At 42.3% G+C, this 24,190-nt stretch overlaps 1 non-coding gene across 5 annotated transcripts in view; it reads left to right on the forward strand.

Annotated features, from left to right (window-relative positions):
- Positions 1-24,190, forward strand: part of LOC105838910 — a 71,633-nt gene that overhangs the window by 29,591 nt on the left and 17,852 nt on the right. For 4 of the 5 annotated variants that reach the window (XR_004963058.1, XR_004963056.1, XR_004963057.1 and 1 more), the window contains one exon: positions 14,286-14,426. The exons of the other annotated variant lie outside the window; for it this stretch is intronic. This is a non-coding gene — a transcript (uncharacterized LOC105838910). The remainder of the gene's footprint in view (positions 1-14,285; positions 14,427-24,190) is intronic. 5 annotated transcript variants of the gene reach the window in all.

Here is a 24,190-nt window from a genome sequence, read left to right on the forward strand (position 1 = left end):
TGTAATCGCACGATCTCTCCTCATTTTATCAAAAGTAATACGATGAATGAACGCGAGTGAATGTCCGGGACAAGGAAACAAATGCGAATTTCAGCGTAATCATTCCCACCTATGCAAACATTAATTGCGAGACATTGATCGTCGACCCCTACCTGACGAACTTTTTTTTTTCTTCGATCGCCGTCGTTTTTGTATCCATCTGTGCAAATCGCGCGAGAATACCGCCGATCGTCTGCTTTCCGGCAGACAGCGATAAGGACTAGTCAGATTCTCATCATCGGTCTGGATCGCAATTTTTCACGTATCGAATCACGTTAACGAATATTCCGATGTTCCGCACATGCGACCGCGTATTTGTACGCGTTTCCGCTGCTTCCGCCAGAATGGCCTTGGAACGGGTTGAAAAAGTCATTGTTTGCTTTATACGGCGCGTTTTTGCATCGAGTATTTCCCGGGATTGCTCGGTTTTTTGCACCGTGGCCGTGATTATTTCCGAACGAGTGGTCCCAGAATTTTCGCAATTAATGCGTTGCTGTTTCGTCAGACATGTACAACAAATAAACGAGTCACGCGAGCAGCTTCGGGGAACGAACGGGTATATATAGATCGATAGATTGTTTTATTGTGAACAGAAATTAACGTTTTAATAATTTGGAATCCGCGGACCTCCTCCCCCGTCTCTACTAATGTTTAATAGCGACTTATTACTACTACTTGTAGTAATTACTTTGGCAATACAACTTTCGATATTTATTTATACCCGCTTCGACGGAAACATACTCACGATTGATTGTAAATTAAGATACAACGGTAAATTTTTACGCGAACATTTCAATTGACGGAAACGCGAAAGGTGATTTAATTACCGCAATTTTAAGTGTCCCGACAGAGATGCGAAATTAGTATGTGTATAATATGCCGAGAAAAATTCTGACTGCAGTCTCCTAGGTTTTTGATGTTAACGATGAAAATTTATTGCACTTTAGTTTTCACCTTTAAAGGGATGTTTGAACCTGCTTAATGATGGAAAGCGATAAGAAGTATTGTAAATAGAATAATAGCTTTAGTGATTTAGTGAAATATTGTAATTTCTTCGCAGAAAATTGCATCGCGTCCTTATGCATTTAATCACGTGATAACCTTCCTCGGTACCGGAGATTCGTGCGGTATTCGATGAAAAAGAGAATTGAGATAATTATATATATATATATATATATATATATATATATATATATACATATAATATACACAGGTATGTTATATGTATATATGTATAATTATACATAGGTATATTTATTAATTATAAACACGAATCATGTGAATAATAATTAGCGTTAATAATGCTCGAATCTGCGTGTATATTACGAAGAAACAACATAGATAGAATAAATAGAACAAATCTATATATGTATACATATATCTATATGTGTATATATGACGTATATATATATATAACATTATGTGCATGTATATACTTATACGTGCGGGACGTATTGCTATTAATATTATTATTAGTACGCTATTACGTATTAGTAAGACGTACGTACTACCGTAAGATACATCTACGAAATAAACGGAAAAAAAATCTCGAACGATGTTTCGCTTCTTTTTCACACCCCCGCCACGAAATTCACTCGCACCACGCGCATCACACCGCATTCTATTGTTGTGTGTGCACGGTTGTGCATTTACAAAAGTATTATCAATGAAAACGCGCCGAATGTTTATTGCTTGCCGCACATGCGACGTGTTTCGTGTTTGGACGCGAAATATGTTTTTACATTTGTACTTATCGGCGAAACACTACCGGTGGAAATATTGATAACCGGCGCTGTGAAAATAAACTAAGTAGACGTGAAAATAATCCGATGTTTAATTGTTGCATCGCGGTGGCCGACTGTCCATCGTTGCAATTTTGCTCAAGAGCGTGTCGTCCGCGTTTATTGTTTTATATTTATATTTATACTTATTATTTAATAATTTGTAGTTGCGCGTTTTAGAAAACAGAGGGTATTATAATTAAAAAATATAGGAAAATTAGAGTCGTGTATAATTGACTAAACACAGATGGTTATAATAATCTTTATTCTGCATTACAATAGCCAAGAAAGGGATTGGTTTACAATTTCTAATACATTTATTCTTCTATTTTAATCTTTTTTGCCTCCCTAAATTTTCCTTTACGCATTCTTCTCTCTATATAATCTTAATTATCTCTTGAACATCTATAAGATACTCATATCAATACGGATGGTTATGAGTATGCACGTGTGACGTATCGATATTAGGAACAAAAAAATTATCGAAAAGTTCAAAATGAAATTCGCTGGCGTAACATCCGCAAAGCCGACACTTTCCTTCGTTGAACTCCCACAGTGTTCCTTCTTGCAAGATTTTTCCCGTTAATATCTTGTTAAAAATAACGTTTCGCCTGCATATCGCTATATATTTTCCGACGGGTAATTCTACATAATTAATTCTTCGCATTAATCCCGTGTTTACAGTTCTTCGTGATGAACGAGCGGCCCAGACGTTTCCGCGTAAAGTCCGAGCGAAATTGTTGGAGCGATGAAAATGATAGAGCTGAATTTCGTAGAATCCTCGATAGATTAATGTCGCGTCTCGTAACACGAGAGCGGAAACGTTTATGCCGCGCACCAGCGGCACCCAGCTAAATTGGCATTTCGTCTTTTCCGCGCCGCGGAATTTACGACGCGAATCGCACACGCATCCGCCCGCTCGCTCGCTCGCTCGCTTGTCCGACGCACCCGCGTGTTCCCGATTCGTATTGAGCGACGATTAATTTTAGTAATGATTCGAAAGTTATCCTCTTTCGTTGACGGCGCATTATTATGACCGACTGGATATCGAGAGGTAGCACATTGCACCGAAATTCCCATGTCATTTGTGCAACCGCAATGTGACAATGTGACTATTGACATAACGGTCGGGAACACGTCTTGAATAAGAAAGATGTGTTTGACATTTTTGGACCGATTAGTCACGCTCGTTTTTTCAATTTCTTTGTAAAACCGCAAGACAATGAAAGAATCGTTACGACAATGAATGGCCGAAAACTCCATCAAAACAGAGAGCCTGAAAACTTTAGGTAAACTTTTGTCAATAAACTCAAGTCAAAATCTTTTGTTAGAAAAAAAATTAGGCCTTGAAGTGTCACAATCGAATTTTTAAGTTATCATATTTCAAAGTAAAAGTACGGGAACTTGAAACCTTATGGGTTGAAAGAATTTCTCATTGTCAAAATCGCTCGTAAAATGTAAAACGTATAATAGAAACACGAAGAAAAAAAGAACCGTGCGCATTTGGCAAGCGAAAGTATTTGCCGTACGAGGCGATTTTTAAGTAAAAGAGCTAACGGAAATTGACCTTGAGAGGGTTGTGGGATTTCGACGATGACGGTACGTCAGGCAGTGAGTGCATATAGTTTTGACGAACGGATTTTGGGGGTCTCGGTCGAAACCTTGTTCCAAAATCCGTCTGCTTTGTCCGAGGCACGTGTTCAGACGAGGCAGATGGGACTAAGTCCAGCCCGGGGCGAAAGACACCACCCTAGTCGAGTCTGTAAAATGTAATTTTAAATGAACCTATGGTTGCTCATCGCGCGAACCTGACGTTAGCACTCGTTCGATTATGCAATCTCGTGGGAACTGTTATCGCGTTAATATAGTTTGCAATTAGTTGAACGAATAAAGATGCACAAAGCTTTCTTTTCGCTCACATATATTTATGTGTGTGTATATATATATATATATATATATATATATATATATATATATGTATTCAGTTAAATAATTTAATTGAATATTGTACAATTTATTATGTTAATTATATAGTGGCGATACGGCGTCAATGGTTTTGTTCAACTTTTACATGGAAAGAATGACTTTCTTATATTTAAATATTTAAAATTGTAGTCAGGTACAGATGTGAAAATAATTAAAATAAACCTTTAAAATAACTATATAGGATGCTCAAGTTGTTAAAATGTCAAATGGTTTCTGCAGCACTGCTCATCATGTTTGAACATCCTTCATAATTATTTTCGTAGTTCTCAATAATTATTTTCTGTGTTTAGCTAAATTTCTAGATAATTCGAAATTGTTCTTTCCTTGTAAATATATCAATCATCATTACTTTTGTGAATTATTGATTTGCCTTGTAACTTTGGCGAGCATTAATCAATCTTTCCTTGCGTCTTTTGAGATACTTTTCAGTTTGTATGATTAATTATTTTGTATTATACATATAATTATATAGCTGTTTATCTCTATTTGTAGCATTCAATTGATGTAAGTAAATATATAAATATATTTATTGCACATGTGTACTCACATTTGTACATCAGGACAAGTTAGTGTCAATGAGAGAGAAAGAGAGAGAGAGAGAGAGAGAGAGAGAGAGAGAGAAGGGTGTAAAGAACTATTTGAACTATGCCTAAATGCCCGTGCCATTATTGGTTTTCCAATAATCCAAGCAAACACAAATTCATCCACCCACGCTAAGAACTGCGATTCGAGGGTGAGAAAGTCAATGCAGCAACCCCTCTTGTCCTTTATCTCTACGGCAAACATTTCACGGTATCCATCCTGAGGTTGTTCGCGCGATGTAACCTTCCGCTCGAAAACGAATAGTTCGACGTTGACTGAAATTTAACTTTTTTTTTAACTTGATAAGATATTGATTATGTAAGTAGTTAAACATAACGTTTGAAAAGAGAAGCAAAAATAGATATTATTTAAGAGATCAGCAATAACGCATTTCACATCTAACGAGAAATTATGTAAAAGATATTTTTAAAAAATGTTACAGTGTTGAAAATATCATAATGGAGCATAATGAGTAGCTCGCATTTTCGTTCTTTTAAAATTGGTAAAAGGAGGCGGCGAACTGAATGTTAGACGTCAAAGGATTGAAATGCCTAAACATATGGTGGCAATGAAAAGGACACAATCACGGTTAGAAAAGCGTTTTTCAGAAAGTTGAAGCGTCGGCTTCCCACACATGTGCACTGTAAACACTCACGGAAAAATTGCTTTGAATATTTCGGCGTTATATGACGAGACAGAGAAAATATCAAAACAGCATTCGTGATACGTATTTTTTAAATCTTTTCGTAACGTATAAATTAAATTGTGAAATATCAGTTTTGTATAAAACCACGCAAATAACTTTTTTATTCAGTTAATAGAATAGAAGAAAAAATATATATACGTATGTGTAATATTTAGCTATTGTACATGTATATGCAAATAGTATAAATTATAAATAGCATTGAAATATTATATCACTGACAATTGTGATTGAATTATTTACTACATATATTTCATTTGGAGAGTTAACAAAACAAAAAGATTTTAGAGGTAACAATCTTGTTTGCAGTTTTGTTAGAGTAATTGTTTAATCATATTTGATAAAAGAAATACGGTCGAAGAATTTTCAAGATACGATACGAAATTTTTTAATTCAAGTTAAATTTACAAATTCAATTCTCGGCGATTTCTCTCTCGCTCTCTCCTTCTCTTTCGGTGATTATTTTCGGATTGCAAAACCTCTCTCTGCGCGTCATCGCATCCTCTTCTTCCTCCCTTTTTTTCTCTCTTTTCTTGCCCTCTGTTGCGCGTAACCGTTGTGGCCATATTAGCGGTGCGCGCAATCATCAATTTCGAGCGAAGAAAAGACAAGTAAAAAGAGTTTGGCTCCGGGCTTACTTAAACAAACATTTTGCTCTACGAAACTAACGCAGGGTGGCGTGTGCGTGCGTGCGTGCGTGCGTGCCTGCCTGCCTGCCTTCCCTCTCTTTGTCTTACGCGCTCGCGTGGAACCGCTGCGTCTTTTTCTTCCTGCTCCTCTTCTTGCGCGAGATCGTAAACCGAAGCCACGTTATGTGGGAAAGCCCGTCAGCGGATCCCTCGATTGCCTTGAAAGAATATTACGGACATAGAAGATACCAACAGTTAGTATAGAGAATACAGCAGATATTGTGGGATATAAGAATAAACTTTGGACATAGTCGCTAGTTCATCCTATCAGCTCGTAATTCGGAATTTGACAGATGTAGCCCGTTATATCGTAATTAATTAATACCAGTAGAGTAGGGGAAGATAGTGCGGTAAATGTTGGAGGGAAAGAGACGCGGTGAGACGAAGAAGCCCGCATGGCTGCTGGCGGCGAACGAACGGTGAAGGGTGAAGGGCAACGGCGGGAGGCGAAACTGTGCTGCTCCGCCGTCGTCTGCCCGTTTTAGCGGAAGGATCACAGGTGCGCCGTTTCCCAGGGACCCGCGGCGAAACGCGAAACGCGGACTCGCTTGCGCTGATGGAAAGAGAGAGACAAAGACAGAGGGAAAGAGGGATCAGAGAGGGAGAGAGAGAGGGCCGTGACCTAACCACGATACACCCCCGCGTATGTATGGTACGTGCAGCGGCGATCCGCGTCCTTTTCACTCCGCTTTCCCATCCCTTTCGCAGAAATCAGCGATGATGGGAGAGCGAGAGAACGGAAAACCGAGATAGGAAAGAAGGGAGAGAGAGGGAGATAGAGAGAGAGACAGAGAGAGAGAGAGAGAAGAAGAAAACGGATTGGGGGGTGACAGAGACAAGCCCTGGAGAGCCACGGACCAATGGAAATTGGTTCGCGCGACGGTACACAGGAAAAATCGAACAACCAACGCGCGCGGTCTCTCGAGACAAAAATTGATAGAATCCGCGAGAGCGTCGTGTGTTACACGCGGGGGTAGTGGGGAGAAGGAGGGTGAGTTCACCGTCCAGAGGATGAAGCGTGGTGGAGCGAAGTGACGAGAGATAGCATCGAGTATCATCGCGAATCGGAGCTGAATTGAAGCTCCAGTAAACAGCTGCGAATAACAGTTTTATTATTCCTGCAAAAAAAAAAGAACCATTATTTCGCACGTAATATAACTTTATTTCGACTTTGCAATAACTGTAATATCGATGTGAAGCCAACAGTTGTATGTAGCCGCGATCAATCGGCACAGGCGATCGTTGAGTTGACGATTTGTAGCAATTCAATCGAATGGGTTAGGTGAATATGTACATGTGTGTACTCCAATCAGCTTTTATTGTTATTTAATAGCTGCGCCGCCGTTTTACGAATGCGATCCAATAATTGAGAAACGTTCGGCTGTATCGACTGAAGCGAGTTTGCTAGTTTTTTTCTCCCTTCCTTTTTTCTTTACTCCTTTCAGTGCGTAATTTTACATTTTACATAATCAAATTGTCTCCGTATTATCGATAATACAAGACCATCGCTGTGTTGTACAAAAATGTTGCTTCTATTATTTGCAACGTTATCCGAGTCCATCTCAATCACCGTTTATCGTCGATACGATACTCGATCGCGATTGTTTTGACGGTTACATCCTCTCCGTGTTGACTCCTTTCGTAGAGCCGAATGTGCACCCCCGGGGGGGCGGGGGATAAAAACAACGGTTCTGTTTGCCCTACTAATTTATTTTTCTGTACGTTGTCGCGCGCAAGTTCTTCACTCGGTCACGTAATCGCGAGTTTCCATATCTGTACAACGTACGTGCGTGCGTGTGTGCTCGTGTGTGTCGCGTTCGACGTAACGTCGAAACAGCCGGGAAAAAACGTAACGAGATATCTCGCTGTGACGGGAGCTCTGTAGAAATATAATCGAGAGTATGGAAAGAAAAATAGGAAATGCGCGCGCGTCGCGCGGTAACGTGTTTTCGTTGAAGGGTTTTTGTCGAATGCGAGACGACGGCGCCGCGCGCCGTCGCGGCGGCGTGGCGCGGCGCGAGGACGAGGTTATCGAATTAATATTACGAATATGCATATTACGAATATGCATTTACGTTATACGCGAGCCGCGGACCGCGACGGGCGACTGCTTAATCGTGCTTTAATGCGAAATAAAGTAAACATTGGCCGACGAGTCCGAGCGCTCGAAAATGCAAACGTCATTATGACATTAAACGCTAAATGGGGCGCGCGAGGCGGATCTTGTTTATGGGCCAACTATCGAGGCCGTTTTACCCGCTAATTTCGTATTTAATTGACACATCTACCGGCGATGGGAGGGTAGATGTGCGTTGCAGTGGGATGCAGTTCATTCCACGCTATAACGAGAGACGGCGATATATACCGCGCTCGCGGCTATCCCGCGGTACAGGCGACACGTAATTCGAATTTGAAATAGGCAATTAATTAACCTCGCCCCTCCGAATTATAACGCGTTCGTGGTTACTTTATATCGCGGCGACGTGATATTAACGCGCCGCGCTTGATGCTCGTGCGATTCACGTGTTTTCAGATATTCAGAAATTTCAGTTTAAATCCTGACAGATGTGTCAAACGGTCGCGTTGGAGCGAAACTGAACGAAAACTGAATAAATAATTGGAAGAAAGTTGTCACATAAATGTGTGAGTCGTACGTCACAGAATTATCCATGCACTTGTTGAAAAAAATTGAGTTTACTGTTATCGAATTATATTAGTGAATGTAGTTAATATTAATAACTATTATAATGTACGTAATTCAAAATGTATTGTTTTAATTTTTATCCCAGTCGATTTAATTTAATTTCTCATTAATGCGTTAAAAAAACAGAGAAGAATGGACAGGTCCATAATTTCCACGAAAGTGGTTATTCGCTTCTAATTCTTCGCTCGTAGAGCGAAAGCAAACGGCACAATTAAAATATCACTGGAGAATACGACGTCACGTTAACGACCTTTCCTCGAACTGGTCAAATTCTTCCGAATCGTAACAGAGTGTCGAGTTTCCCCAGCCATAAAATCCATCTTTGGAATTGCCTGCACGGAAAAAGAATTAATCTCAAATCTATACAGTCATTATCTCATACATAAGCAAGAAAACAAAATCTTCTTTCAAGTATTATTAATGTTCTTGAAAGAACTCGCTCTTATAAAGAATTTCGTAAACTTTTTCATTATTTAATAATTTTCATTGAACTCAGAGAAAAAAATTAGATAAAATATAACACCATCTCCAAACAAAGAATTAGAATCTTTCAATATTATTAAAACCATCCGTATTGCGCTTTTTGTGTGATTATTACAACATTAAAATGAAAATACAAATATGTATATTGCTGAAGTTTAAGATTATCAAACTTTCCAAAGAAGATTTCGTACCGTTGGCTACATATGAGGCAATGATATTGGTTGAATCAATACTAATTTCTTCTTCTGTGTGCGGTAGGCTAATTCAGAGAGGTTCGGTCGTTCCGACGGTCCCGGGAGTCGCGCAGCGACGGAAGCGAGAGCCGGGAGAGAGAGAGTGTCGATTACTCGAGGGCCACCCGCAACGAGCGGCGACGGAGCGACATGCTTCGCGCGTTGCAGGTCCGCGAGGTCGGTCGGGTGTTTACGAAAATTACGGATGATAATGTAAGCATTTTTTCACGCTTCCCAACGCGGGTGGGTGCGGACGGGCCCCGGGCAGGCCGCGTGCACGCGGTGTCCCGCTCCCGCGGGGCTAATTTTAGGGTGCTTCAATCAACCCCCCTCGGCCGTTGCGTGCATGCGCGTCGCCCAACACCGTGTCGGTCGACGTGTTGTTTACGCGTACGTGCGTCCCGGGGAATTCCGACACCCGGCTTCCCTGACGCTGTTAAGCGTCTTCGAAACGAGGGAAGCCCGCCGCTTCTCGGAACCTCCGGACGGCGCGCCGCCACGAGACTGCTCCCTGTCCTCTTCGCTCGACGTGTTCCTGGCGTCGTCGTTAACAAGGTGTCGTTATTCTTCGACGAGTTTCCTCGAACGTGGAAATTACGGCGATCTCGTCGCTGCGAAAGACATTTCCAAAAGAACGACATGTAATGGGTGAAATGTAATTTCTAATTACGTCATCGGAAGCGAAGAACCGCGTGGAGGTTTTACAATATTTCCGAAACGGACTCGAGAAATAGGAAACACTTTCAGGTCTAATTTAAGATTTACGCTCCCGCTCGGTGTAATCTATAATCTGCAGGGTACGCTGAGAATATATCTATATAAGCCTATATAGCTGCGTTACAAATAATAGCGGAACGAGATCATCAATACGTGTCGTGAAAACCTTCGCGTAAGAGATATCCTTAAAGGATACAGAAACGCATCACGCGTTTTCTCGCGTAGGTGCAACTTATCTGTTTTGCCTCGCATCCCCCTAATAGGCGGAATACGGGGTGTTCGCGGTTCCGTGCACCAAGCACACACCAACATCCTCCTCCTCTTCCTCTTTAGCTAAACCGCATCAAAGGCGGGTCGATTGTGTCATTATAGAACCCCCGTTGTAATTCCATTTGCCAAGATACCGCACGTCGACCGGCGTTCTACCGTGACACCGCAGGAGGCATTCGTGCACAATAGCGTTGCGTAACAACAATCTATCCGCCGTTAACAGCGTTCGATTTACCGTGAAATCCGTGAACGCATCCGCGAACACACGCTTTCCCCCGTCGGCCCTCGGGGCCTCGAGGGGCCCGTTGATCATTTTCGTAGATCTCTAAGCTCGTCTTTATTGGCCGCGGTGAGTTGCCAACCGAGTGAAACACGCTTGTATCTAAAGGCGGGTACAGACTTGTGTATTAAATCATAAATATCATAATATTGGATCGAGATGTGCGAATCAAAGTTTTTTAAAAGTCGAGTCAAATTGAATCGTTGAAACATAACGTAAGAAACGATTTTTACGTATGTATATCAGAAAAATAATATTAATTATAAAGTCGACTTTAAATATGATTTGTAAAATTATCAATGTGTGATATTAAGAACTCTCTTAAATTTGAAATTTCCGAATTGAGATGCAAGTCCGAGTCGAATCTAATCTCACTTGATTCCATGTTTTACTGCATCTTTTATATTACAAGTTTTCACATCTTTGTCGGATTTTTTATTTTTCTCTATGGCAGGAAATTTTGTGAAGAATTCGCGAAGAATTTAAATAAATTCATCATGGAATGGAAATGTACGCATGTGCTTAAAATCTTCGTGGGGCGGTTTAAAAAAAAAAGGGAAAGCAGAAAACGATGGCGATGAGACGTGTGACAACGGAACTTTGTCCGACGGGTGAAAGGCAGCGTGCGACGTTACGGGGGCGCGCACCCTCTTTATCTCTCTCTCTCTTTCTCTCTCTCTCTCTCTCTCTCTCTCTCTCTCTCTCTCTCTCTCTCTCTCTCTCTCTCTCTCTCTCTCTCTCTCTCTCTCTCTCTCTCTCTCTCGCTTGGTGCCCCCGAATCGAATTGAGAAACAATGATCAGCATTGTGGCTCGTCGGATTTCTCGGTTCTCGGCCTGCGAGAATGGGGATCCCTTAAGGTGCGCCCTGCACAATGCGATCGCCCCGCGACAGCAGGAGATAGAGCGCGCACGGCCGGGCAGCAGCAATGACTTAATGCTATTTGGGGTCCGCCCGATGCACATATTGTATACGTTCGCCTGTGAATGGAGCAACGAGCAGACGTAGAGGGAGAACGAGACAGCGAAAAAAAAAAAAATAGAAAGAGAACGAGCGGCATCCGCGAAATTGTTTACTACTTGCCGTGAGCTCGAAATAGAGAGCAATTTTCTTGTTTTGGACATTGAACTGGTGTTTTCGAAGCTTTCGTCGTGATATTAAAAAAAAAGAGGGAAGAAAAACCGCGCTTTCCACGGTGCTTTTTCCTCGCGTCTCCCTCCCTCCCCTCTCCCCCCGATGGGGATTTCAACGGGAAATTTATATGGCAGGGAAGATTAATTCTCGAAAGCGCGACGAAAACGATGTTTGAGAACGAGAGATTACATTGTGGGAAGGAAGGTAAATCATTATGCTCGCGTGTGGAGAGCTTGTGTTTCATCATAAATCATTATTCGTTTAAAAGTGGCAGGCGTCCAACAAACTCCGCGAGGTGATGTACACGCGTGTGTCCCGGTGTACAACGGATTAAGTATTAATAATAGCACGTAGTGTAGTCTGCGGATAGTGGTAGGGTGCAATTACGGTTTAAAGAGCGCGAGAATGAGTCACCTCTTATTCCTATCGTTCGTGGGTGCGCTCGCGGATCGCGCGTGCTCTTTCACGACACGCTCTCCCTTTATCGAAAGGCGAGAGGGACAAAAAAAGTTAATTACAGCCACCGTGGCGATTTTACTGTTATTAATAAATCGGACGGAATCCTGCTTTTCCGCTCTCGCGGTATGAGAAATAGGATTACCTATGGTAGCCGGTGGACGGGCGATGTGCGAGAGAGCGATATTCTCCCACAGTCCCGGTTATTTCAATAACTCACATAATAATCTGCATAATTAATCGTCGCGTAATCGCGCGCGATCGTTCGAAAAACGGCGGAAAGGAGTTAGCGAGATTAAGGATCGCCCGATCGTTGCCGCGGAAGGGGTGACGAGAGCTTCGAGGGGGCCGACGGCGGACGGTGATTTAATATTTTTCCTGTTATGAGTATAAGCTCGCCGGTTTGTTCTGAAAACAACGTCGGCCGCCCCGGTTCGTCCGTGTCCTCCCGCAAAACCACCTGCACGGACGAACGAACGAACGAACTACCGCGATCGCGCCATTTCCCCTCTTTCTCTTCTACCCTCCCTCTCCCTGGGAAGATCTTACTTATTTACTCGCTCGTTTTATCCGGAGTGACTCGCGCTCCTCGCGAGTCTACTTCCTCGCCGTTCGTCGCCGCATCGCACGCAGATCCACGCACGGAAGTGGAGTTGCAACACCCTTCAGAATTCGTTGAATTGCATCACGAATTGTTTTCCTGTTTGCTCGAACGATAGTCCATTGTGCAACGCGTTACATAAAGCCCTGCATCTAATGCCGGCTACGATATTGTCCAAGTTAAATGTAAAATACGTATGTGTATACATCATATACGTCGTATATGTGTCCAAGCGTGTTATAAATGCATCGCGTGAAATCGCGCGACTGCAAATAACAATAATTGCGACTAATAATAAACTTTTATTATACCTACTTGTACATACACACGACTAGGTATTTTATTTTTGCTTAAAATTACCTCTTAAAGATCTCGATTGTAAATTAACATCGAGACCCTAAAGTCTTTTTTTATTTGTAAAAACTGCATCACTCGAAGGTAATTTTCTCTCTCCCCCCACCCAAAAAAAAAATTAATACTTCTAATTAGAAACGCGTTTAAAATATTTCGACCGTTTAGATATTATCGAATTGAAGATGAAAACCAGATAGAGCGAAAAATTATTTGCCCGGAACATCTCGTGAAATTATGAACGATAAGTCAATTACTGTAAAAAAAAATTCGAGATTTAACAGAGCGGCGATAGATCACGCGGAAGAACGCTATACGTAGCGCGGCGGCGAGAGCGAAGAAAAGACGAGGTCTATATTCTGTTCGCGTCCGCGCGATTATTTCGAGAAGCCAAGGCGCCGAGACGTGTCCGCGGCTGTGACGGATGCCGCTAACGAGCTCCGCCGACGATTGACAGAATATTCTCAGTACGTAACACAGAACAGAGTATATCTGCGGCGCGTGGAATCTTTGACACTTTGCGAGCCGGCGGCGAGTTCTCGCGCCGTGATATCGGGCGCGTGCGACATTTAACGTTAAATTATATCGAGGTGTAACGTAGCGAATAGCGAGGAAGATGTGGGGTCTTTTTGCATGAAAGTAGACGAAAACTCAACGCGCGCATGCAACGTTAAAATCGCAATGTATCTTACGGAAAGAAGGAGCCAGCGAGGTGCCAGACACCCTCGACTGCGAATAATGCGCAGGAGGTGTTGAAGTAGGAATGCTAAGTTAAATATACGCGTAGGACGTGGAGATGGAATAAAAAGTGCTCCCTCTCTCTTGTCCAACGTGTACACTTTGAGCGCCCGAAGGAAGAAGCGTAGGAAGGCTTCGATGCGATATAAAAACCTTCGTTTCCTTTATAACGCCCTTCCCTTTTATCCCTCACGCGAAATAATATCGTTCAATGAAAAGCATGGAAATCTTTGATTTGAAACAAGTGTTTTCTCGAGTGTCCAAGAAGAACCTTTTCATTTTTTACTCAATGTCAGCGTGAGCTTTCCTCTCTCGAACGAAATATTAATATCTTTTACAAGCAATTTATTTTCAGAAACTATTAGTTTATATTCCATCTTAAAATTGTTTAAAATGTCGATAAGTTGTAATGATTAAAAAGCTAATAGTCGCAATATATACATATATAAAAACTGACATATACCTCGCGTGGTAATTAAGCTGTCGGTTATTATACATGAGAAGCATTCAAAAGGTTGTAGAAGCATTTTCTGATCTAGGTACAATAATGTCCTGCTAATGATGACAGTAGCCCATGTTGACTTAACCCGTCGCCGTGATGGACGTTGCAGTATATTAGGAGCAGCATTTATGACAGATACGTCACGCGAATATGTCAGCCATACGTAGCGGAAGATTAGGTAAGCTATAGCTTTAGACTTGTCTGTATCACAATCTTTGCAATATATTTGACCACTTTCTATTGTTCAAAGCCGAAGTGGCGCCGAACGTAATCTTTGGTTTATAAAATTTTGTTAATGGTTCTTCGACTAATAATTTGTCGTGCTAAATATTTGAATACGTGGACGGGAAGTTCTTTCTTACCTTACATTTTTCTGATTTAATCTGATTCTTCGCACTCTTACATTTTGTTATTATGTTTATTGTCAATTAACAAACCACTCGTGCGCCAGATTGGAGATTAAGAGAACCGACTTGAATCGCTCTGTCGATCTAATCGTGGATCTCTCTCCTATGGAAAAGAGTTAGTTGGCGGGTCAATAAATAAAGCGTCAGACGTTCGTAATCCGACAACCGTGAGCCTCTGAAGATTGCGATTGATATCACGGTTTTCGTAACTGTAAGATTATTCCAAATACCATTTTAGTTATTTATAGACACTGTTGGTTAATCCTTTTTTTTAAGTTTCTAAAAGGGAAAAATATATTAATAATAATAAATATTTTATCAAAATGACAAGCAACAGCAATATCAAAGTAATTAGCGATAACCACATCCCTCTTTTAATTGTACTTGAGCTTGAATTGTTCCGATCGCGGCCAATATTGCTCAAAGATCGAATGTTAACGAGACCCTTGAGAGAAGGGAGGACTCATCCAAATTAAGAGATAACTTCTCGTGGAGGGAGCTACTTGCTTGTCGGCCCGCTGTACGTCTCGTAGCGGCGGCAAAACGCTAAAAGAGCATGCACGGTCGGCAGCTTTTTGTAGAATCGCGCCGTGGCAACTTTTGCGAGAAGACCCGCTGTCGGAACGGAGTCGGCGAACCACGCTGCCAATAATAGAGCAATAAAAAAGCTCATTGGTCCGCGGTGGCCTGTTTCAAAGCGGCGGTAATGGGGCATGAAAGCTGGCGTGTCTTTACGGGAGGACTCGTCAGGGGAGGAAACGGAGGGAGGAAGAGGATGCGTGCTCGACGGAGGGGAGAAAGGACGGGAACGGTGAAAGAGAGATGAAAACTCGAGCGAGGGTGGCGCGGAACATTCGTCTTCGGAGGCGTTCAGCCGTTTGATAGCAAAACCACCCGACGCATTCTCTTTCTCCGTTCTACTCGAAAAGTTCGGGTATAATAAGACCTACCGCTAAGTCCGAGGGCAAACCGTGTGGACCAATTAACCCTACCAGTCCTCGCAAACACAACTTTGTCGTATACAGGATAGAAAGTCGACGACATATCCGGACGATATTTGAAAGCGACTCGTGTCGAGAGATAAGTATACTATTTTAGATTAATGAAATATTATTGAGATGTTTCCCGCGCGGGGAATTTACACTCCTTCAAAACTACTATTTCACACTTGACGTTGACAAGTAAAATGCTGTAAGGCTTTTCAACAAATAACTCTAAAATAATATTTTTTGAAGAAACAAGAATTAAACAGCATATATTATTGATTCTCGCGAGCCATTTACTCGATGTTCGCCGCTTTTATTTCTATGTATATTAAATTCCATTGTCTGTTAATCATTTTAAAAGTGATAATATTTATTTATCGGTGATGCAGGCTTACATAGATTTCTCGGATCTTGTTCGCTTCCTGCGCCATGTCTCCCGTGCCGGTCATCGAATCGTAAATCGGTCGTTCGCCGCATCTCTGCAGTTCCGGACGAGAGCAAACAGGCGATAAATCAGCACATAAAATGGACCGGCGATCGATGAGTCGACCGGAAGAATAATACTCGGTCGCGCCGCTCGATGATGGCACCGCCGTGGTGCCAAGCCGTCTGCTAGTTACCTCGGGAAACGGGAATAAAAATAAATGCGGCCGGTAACGAATTTTAACGACGAGGGATGTTCGAGAAATTGGGTTAGAGACACGCGGCGATGGCGAGGCCATCGGGATTTTCCTCAGCAATTTCGATCCTCCTGCTCAGTTAAGAGTCCTTCGACAACTCGAATCGCGAAAATCTTCCAACGTGTTTGTCGTTAATTTTTCACGGAGGTTTAAGCAGATCTCGTAGGAGCCTCGCTTCCTCATATAAGACATAAGGACGAAATTGTATTGCAAATACATTTAGCAAGCTGTTTACAATTGACTCTTCGGTGGTGCGCAATTCGTGAAAGTCTCGGAAAATCTACCTGTGAACCGTTCAATGCGCCAATCGGTGGTCGCATAGCCATCGCATAAACGTGTATGAATAATAAATCTCGAGGACCGTAAGAAAAGATTGGACGCGTATCGACCGCCCCTGAAAGCCGCGAATGAAAATCATCGAGGCGCTCTTCAAGTCACCCACGTAAAGTTAACACTAACAATAAGTTAAAAATCACGGCCAGCATTCCCAGGCCGCGGTGAAGCGTCAAAGCGCCTTGAGTGCCTCGCGAAAAGGCAAATATTTAACGGGGTAAGGTGAAATTCCATCGAAATTCCTGTTCTTGCCTGCATAGACAGCCTGGCTACTTCAGAAGTTGCTGGAGTTGGCCAACTGTTCTTTCTTTCCGTGATATATCTTTTGAGAATAGAATTTTATCTACCTTATCAATGATAAATCCCAACTATTCTTATAAACATAGCTTCTGTTTCCTGTCTCCCAAAGAGATAAAATATCTCGAGAGAAATAATCACTTAAAATGTAACCCCGTTATGTAATGGATTAAGTAAGTTAAAAAAATATTTACTTTTTTTAAGAGAGAAGGAGGAGCGAGCAGTGTCTCTTTCGGCAGCACGATAATGACTTTTTATCGTTGTAACATAATATTCAGTTAGTATCCTTGCTCGAATCGAAGCGGGGGAAGATAAATGATTTTACGGAATAGACTTGTGAAAATTACGACGACGTTTTGTTACTCCGATCATTAATCTTTCCGTCGCAAAACTGAATACGATTTAGCATATTAAATTACGTAACGCACAGTTATGACAAAAGATTAACTCTATCACGTTTTAATCATAAGTTTCGTCGTATTTTACTTCAACGGACTGGAGCGAATTGATGACAGTCACTGATAAGTCTACAGATAACATTATATTGTATGCGGGTAATCTGTTTATCGCAAATAGGAGCAACTAGGGAGCGAGGCAAAGAAGCGCAAATATCGCAAAGTTTCCATCTTCGCGAGACGTAATTTTCATGATATTTCAGTACCGTTAACTCTCATTATTAATCGCGCGATCTAATACTACTTCTTTGACACGTCGACAGAGGAGAGGAGCGTACCCGTTAATACACCAACACACCGGGCCGCGCCATTATCGGGGGGATTCTACCCCCGCCTCTGCCCGCGCGGATCATCCATATATCGCGCGGTGACTATTTATACAGTAAGCAAAATGCCTGCCTTCGGTATACTCGTAATTCGAACGAGCGAACGAGGAGGAGCGACGGCTGTCAAGGAGTGAAATACCATCCGGTCCACTTCGCGCGCTCGAGTCGTCCACTCGAGGGCCCGGGGCCCGGTGTGGCCGGCATTATGAATGAAACCGCGCAAAGCCGGTTCAGGATACGGGGCCCCAGGCAGACCGAGTATGCGAGCGAGAGTGGGCTTCCTCGAGGCAGGCCCTCCAGGAGAGGAGAGCTCAATGGAACTGAGAGAAAAAAATTCGTGTGGTCATTTTGGTTTCGAAGGCAACAATAAAAACGCATCCCCGCGTCCCCGCGTTCCGCCGCAGCCACCGCCGTCGTCGCCACTTCGACCTGCTCTGCGCGCAGGTTGCTGCGTCACAGGCAGTGACATATCCTGCGGGATTCCTGCGCATCGAGAAGGGCGCAACAATGGAAGACGCGCGGCGACCGACGGCGGAGAGAGAGACGACGATGACTGGTCTCGTCGTCGTCTTCGTCGTCGTCGTCGTCGTCGTCGTCGTCGTCGTCGTGTGGAAGACGACTCACGCGCGCACGGCTATTTATGCGATATCATTCGAAGGGGCGACACGGGGCCCGTCACCCGTAAACAATGCGACCTTACTGCGTGGAGGAGAACGGAGAGTCTCGCGATGGACGTTAACGATCGGCGTCCGGACGCGACCGGACCGCGTCCGCGAGATCCTCGGTTATTGTATCGAACCATTTTTCTTTTCTTTTTCTTTCCCTTTTTTTTTTTACATCGCACTTTAGTCTATCTCGCGCGTGAAGGTCGACGGATTCACGTTGAAATCGTTAGATACACCAAGCCTCTCGAATTCCATCACCGGGTTTGAAAGATGATGTAACTCTGGCTTTAACAAACGGACAATAAAAGTTGGCGTCCACAATGCGAGAGGGAGTGAATGGCTCTAATTTTATGCCCGATATCTCTTCACCGACGTGACTCTGCCTCAGCGCGGATCACAAAAGGGTTAACATGAACGCACACGATTCACCGGCTAGTCGAAGGAGAAGCGTCCGCGTCGTCACGAAGGTTCTCGATCGATCACGCGATCCAGGCGTGCGTCGCGATGCAGGCGTGCGATCCGAGCACGATCTCGAGAGAGAGACTCCGACGTCTCGGATCCATCGGTCAAGTCGTTGACACTCCGGGTCGGTGTGTCTGGTGTGTCACGTAAAAGGGCCGTTCTTCTTCTTCTTCCGTAATACGGGAAGAGGAACGTTATCCGGGCCCCGTCGTTGACAGGACCATCCCTCCCTCGCACTCGCGCGGCACACGAACCCTCAAAGACTGGACACGTACGCGGCATACCACAAGCACTTTGCCTCTCACATGGTCGAGAACTTATCTACCTATGTCGCGTCGTCTTGTGCCCTTGCCACTAGCCATCGCGGATGCGTACTTGAAATCTACACCTGGACCAGCTCCTTGAGCCCAAGTCCGCGATACCATGCGATTTTTTTAGTCGCGATTTCTTAATCAAGTCTTGCAATAAAAAGCTCTTTCGATAACATAACTCATTGCCCTACGTTGCGAAGTGCGAGGAATTTTATATGTTGTTTTAGGTTAAAATAACAAACATGCGAAGTAAATGTTTATATTTCTAATTACATATCTGTATTCCCTCAAAAAAAAAAAAATAACAATTACATGTAAATTTGTTGATCACAAAATGTTTGGCCAGTTAACCGCAGCGTGAAAAAGGGGCGATTTCCAGGTGTGGATTATCTTATTATCGATTAATCGGAAATTACGGAATGCCAATCAGTCTCTGAGCGATCTTGCGAAGTCGCCATTGATCGCTCGTGTTGTCGCGTGCATCAAACGTGATTCTAAAAACCTGAACCTATCCTAATCTTAATAAACGAGTAAATCATTTTGGTCACGTTCCACCGATTTCCCCCGAGACCCGCCGCACAATGACCGTCTTCTTAAATAGGATTATATTAAGCTGTTTCACCGGTGCTGAATGGCGAGTCAAATGGAGGATCGTCGAGAATGTTTTGGTAGGAACGACTACGTGAGCCAGTCGATGGCATTGCCGATGTGCCACCATGAAGGAGAACAGAGCAGAGGATGAGGAGGAGGAGATGGAAAAAGAAGAAGAGCCAGCAGCAGCAGCAGCAGCAGCAGCAACAGCAGAACAGAGCAGAGCAACAGCAGCATCACCGATGACGGGACATGGCACGGAGGAAGACAGTTGACAGGTGAATGGTCACGAGCATCTCGCTCGTCCCTCGTCCGGCCAGCTTTCCCACGTCTCGCGAGTCTCTCCTCTCCTCCGACGTCCCTTTTTTCCGCGGACGCTCGCTGCTAACGGGGGAACGCTGAACGACGCTTCGTCTTTCCTCTCCTCCTCGCCGTCGCGCTATCACGCGGTCCCCCGGATATACGTGACATTTACGTCGCGGATTCAATGCACCGGCTTATGTTGCCAACGGTAGTCATTGCGCGCGGATTTATTGGCACGGAAAATATTTTTGATTCGGGGGAAAAAAAAAGAATAACACGCGCGACAAATTCGCCATTTTTAGGTGCGACAAGTCACATGCGATTTTTTTTTAATCTGCTGATCTGTTTCTCCACGTTTCAAGGCGGCCACGAATGTTATGGGAGTAATGAGGTGAACACGCGACTACACTTAAAATATAATGCAGCGAATTTTGATCAGATAATTTTGATCGAGATAACATCACCGAAATTCATTATAGTTAATTGGAATATATAAATACTCGAATAGACATAATTTAATTTAGTTGGAAAATTTAGTTAAATTAACAAAATTTTTTTCTCAGTGTATCTATAGTTTTTAGAATAATATATATATTTGTTTTTTCTTACTTTATTTTATTGGTCTTTTGTATTTCAAGTTAAATTTTGATTTGAGCAGCAAATAGCTCTTTTAATTTTCTAAAACAGCTTGGAAAACAAGAAAATTAATTATCTCAATTGCATCTTTTAGCTGGACATCTTCTTTGACTCTAACTAATGAGAAAATGATTTGAAATTTTACCACGTATGGAAAATGTGCGGGAGACTGACGCGGAAATATAAATTTCAATCAAAGTGCTTTTAATGCACTCCGAACGCAATCTGTCAAGCGGGATTGTTACCTTCAGCAGGGAAAGGGCTTGTCGATCGAACATTCCAGCGAGCGAGCGTGTCGTTAGATCGCCGGTCTTTGTCGTCGATTTATTTTAGCGGCCGATATTTCCATCCATTCCGACGCCGCCGCCGTCACCGAAATTGGAGGCTGCGAGCCAAAGTCAACATAGAACGGTTGCGCTCTCTCTCTCTCTCTTTCTCTATCTCTTTTACTCTTCGCTTTCTTCTCTTCCTTTTCCGCTTTCCGTCCCTCCTCAACTTTTCACCATCTTTTCACCATAAGTAAAACTAGACGCAACCTCATAATCCAAAGACGAGGAATGCGGAATATTTCGCGCACATTATTAAGATGGGTTTTTGAGAAAGTTTTTATATACTTAACAGCATATCTCTCAGAAGTTAACGAACTTATAGCGCAAAAAGAACTAAAATTATAACTACAGAAATTTGCAAAAGAAAAGGAACAGCTCGTAAAGAGTTTACATCTATATATAATGTTATATTTGAAAATAATTGAAACGCATGTATCTAGAATTTTTTTACTTTTTCTGTTTATACCAATTGTAAGATATTCCTACTTTAATTTACCTTGGTTTATTAGATCTTTCGAACGTGCTAAATCCAACATGTTTCTTCTTTAAGGTAAGAAGATTAGAGTTTTCTTGGGTATTACTTAAGATTAACGTAGCACAGGAAAAATTTTACAAACAATGAATATTCATGAATGAAGTTTTCTTTTGGTAGTCAGGAAAAAGAAAGAAATGGCAACATCTGAGATGCGCTACAACCGTCTTGTCACCGCCGTCGGAAACGAGATTTCTATGGGATTCGACGTGATCCCGTCGATTCCGAGCCAACGGAGCGAACGACGGTCGTCCTTGCTTGCGTTCGTAACAGGCGGAAACTCGTATAAATTTTCCCTTGCGCAGAACGAGGTCTCAAGGAATAATCTCGGATGAATGTAGCGAGTTAGTCGTTGAAATTTTTTTATAGACTCCTGAATCAAAGATCGCGCGTGTCGCGCGCCTTCGTGAAGTAGCGCAATTGCAAGTGCGACGAATCTAAAATTGTCGGCTTGAAATCCTAAAATCCTGACGCGTTTCTTAATCTCTCTCAGTACACTGAGAACGACAGACCTTATGTCATATTGTCCGCTTCCCCATGCTGCACTGTCGAAGATCAGTCGAATCGTTTGACGATTAGATAGAATTATCTACGGTGATTTTGCGGGTTCGACGTCTTCGTTTACACTCGTGTCTGGACGCATAGCTTCATTGTGTTAGATGGGCCAACGTAAGCAAACTTCTTCAGGCGCGGCACATGTGGCCAACAATGGGTCGAGTAGAAGCCCTGGTGGTATGTGTAACGTAAGATAAGGACCGGAAACGGATGCCGCGAAGGAAAGAGACAAAGGTCGTCGCCACACCACATCGGTACACCACGACCTGACCGAACCCTCGTGGAGAATTGAAAGGACTTTCCACTTTAAGAGCATCGATAATGAATCGTTCTTTCACCCGCAGTCCTAGTAACACATCTTTTGTTGCACTCCTCATGACGTCGATTTAACTTGTGGCGAACTAAAAGATTGCTTCGACAAATGTCACAATAAGTAAATAATATCGATGTCGTGAAATTTTGTAAATGCGGTCGTGTTTCGTCACTTAGGGACTCGTGATAAATGATTTGCTTATTTTTCAGCGGTCTAAATACGTTTCAAGCGTCGCCTAAATGGAATATTGTTTTACAGAGCATTACTGTTGTATTAGTTATAAAAAGAGAGCGCATTCAATTATTAAACACAGTATTATTGCGATAAGAAAGAATAAAATATTATGTCTGAAAAATGTATATTAAAGATATAATGTAAAAACATATTCTTGACATCTTTTTTAACATTGCATACAAAATCATAAATTATGTGCGGAGCAATGTATTTTTTATAATTTTTACGAGGAATTTGACTTAATTTTATTAATTAAAAACTGCATTATTTTCCAAAATTCTTGAGGTAGAAAATGAAATTATTGGGGATGATATGAACGATGATGATACAGGCTAACGCAAAGCGTCTCCGGGAGATCTCAGGATTAGAAAGCATCTTTTACGATACCCTCTCTCCTCCTTCTAATCCGATACTTCGCAGCTTTCCACGATTCTCGACTCTGACAGACGGTTCTGTATTCGGATATCGGGTTATGGGATCGCACCAGACCTCGTTTTCCAACGTGCACACGCGTTTATTTCAGTGTGAATGTGCTCGCGTGCGTTTTGTCATATAAAGGTAGCATTGTGCCTGGAACTTTGAACAAAAAAATACAAACTTTAAGATCAAGTTATCCCGAAAGAGATAACGCACTCAATTATTAAACATAATTACACGAAGGTTATATTTTTGGATTTATTTTTCAAAATTATTTAAAATTACAATAAAGATCAAAATGATTCTTTCTTAATAAAATTTGTAAAAAATTCTTTAAAGTAATTTTTGGTGGGCGAAGAAGAAAAAACTATAATTGAAGCAAGATATATTTCCAATTTCCAAAATAGGATTTATCGATGTAATTAATTTTATATTATATACATAATTTTCTTTTTTTCAGTTATTAGAATCTTTTTCAGTTATTACAAAAATGTTACATGTCTACGTTAATCGAGATTAATTGGTTATAATACAGGCTATAATACAGGCTAACGGAAAGCATCTCAGATCTCGAGATTAGAAAGCATCTTTAACGATATCCTCTCTCTTCCTCGAAATTTTCCTTGGAAAATAATAATCCTATAGTTTCCGGCTGCATCGTATCCGGCATCCGGCGTATTAGAATTCAACAATCAATAGCCTAATCTTATCGCATCGAAACCTTTTTCAGGCAACAATTTTGACAGTTCCATATTTAGCTGTGCAAAAAAATTGCCCATGTCCGAATGAAAGACAGTTTCTGAAGAAAGGCTGCAGGACGTGATGAGCTGCGACGACCACCCGTGCTACGGGTATTAAGGTTGAAAGATTGTCGAAGCCAAAACGGAAGGGACATGGAGAAGAATTGACTTCGACCGAGGTAACGGAAAGAATAATGGGGCAGTGAAAGGCGTAAAGAATCAGATTTAGGGAAAGTTTAATAACTTAATCTGCAAGATTTGAGATATCGTAAACGGAACGACTACAATAACAAATTTTTTATAGATAGCTGTCATTTTAAAATTTTTGGCTTTAAGAGAGGAAGGAAGAAGTATTTTTTCTGTAACAAAT

The sequence above is a fragment of the Monomorium pharaonis genome, chromosome 4 (assembly GCF_013373865.1).
Source record: "Monomorium pharaonis isolate MP-MQ-018 chromosome 4, ASM1337386v2, whole genome shotgun sequence".
Classification (NCBI taxonomy): domain Eukaryota; kingdom Metazoa; phylum Arthropoda; class Insecta; order Hymenoptera; family Formicidae; genus Monomorium; species Monomorium pharaonis.